This window comes from Aphanomyces invadans, assembly GCF_000520115.1.
Source record: "Aphanomyces invadans strain NJM9701 unplaced genomic scaffold supercont1.33, whole genome shotgun sequence".
Taxonomy (NCBI): Eukaryota; Oomycota; class Saprolegniomycetes; order Saprolegniales; family Verrucalvaceae; genus Aphanomyces; species Aphanomyces invadans.
Window position 1 is genome coordinate 344,758 of NW_008580178.1, and position 581 is coordinate 345,338.

The following is a 581-nucleotide window of genomic DNA, read 5'->3' on the forward strand; positions in this document are numbered from 1 at the left end:
GCCTTGAAGGCCGCGATGATACTGGCGTCTTGGGGTTGCAGGTGCGAGGTCGTGTTCTTCGGCAAAATTTGAATCTTGACATTGTCGTCTTCATCGAGCGAATGAGAGGATGCATTGTCGACATGCAAGAGGATCTTGCGGTCCTCTTCGACCATTCGTTTGTTTAACGATGTCAGGTACGAATTGAATATCGTGCCAGGCATCCATCCTTTCTTATTGGCATGAGAGTTGAAATCAAGGTCTTCAGCTGAACGGCCACGAAAACAACGCGGGCGAGCTGCCGTGCCAATGAACAGTGGGTCGATATGGTTGGATCCATCGGAATTAGTGGTAAGGGCGATGGTTATCCGCTTTTTTTACTTCTTCGACCGCGGAACGCGGCTTCTGGTGATCGAACGATGCGGCGACATGCAGTAGAAGTACGCGGATTCATCCATGTTGTACACGTTTTTTGCGTTGTAGGGGCCAGTGACGTTCAACATTGCTATGCGGCCTTGACGCACAATTTCTGGTTTCACCGACACTGCTTCTCCGTGTTGGGTCTTGCACGAGAGACCATGCCTTTGCTGAAATTTGTAGAG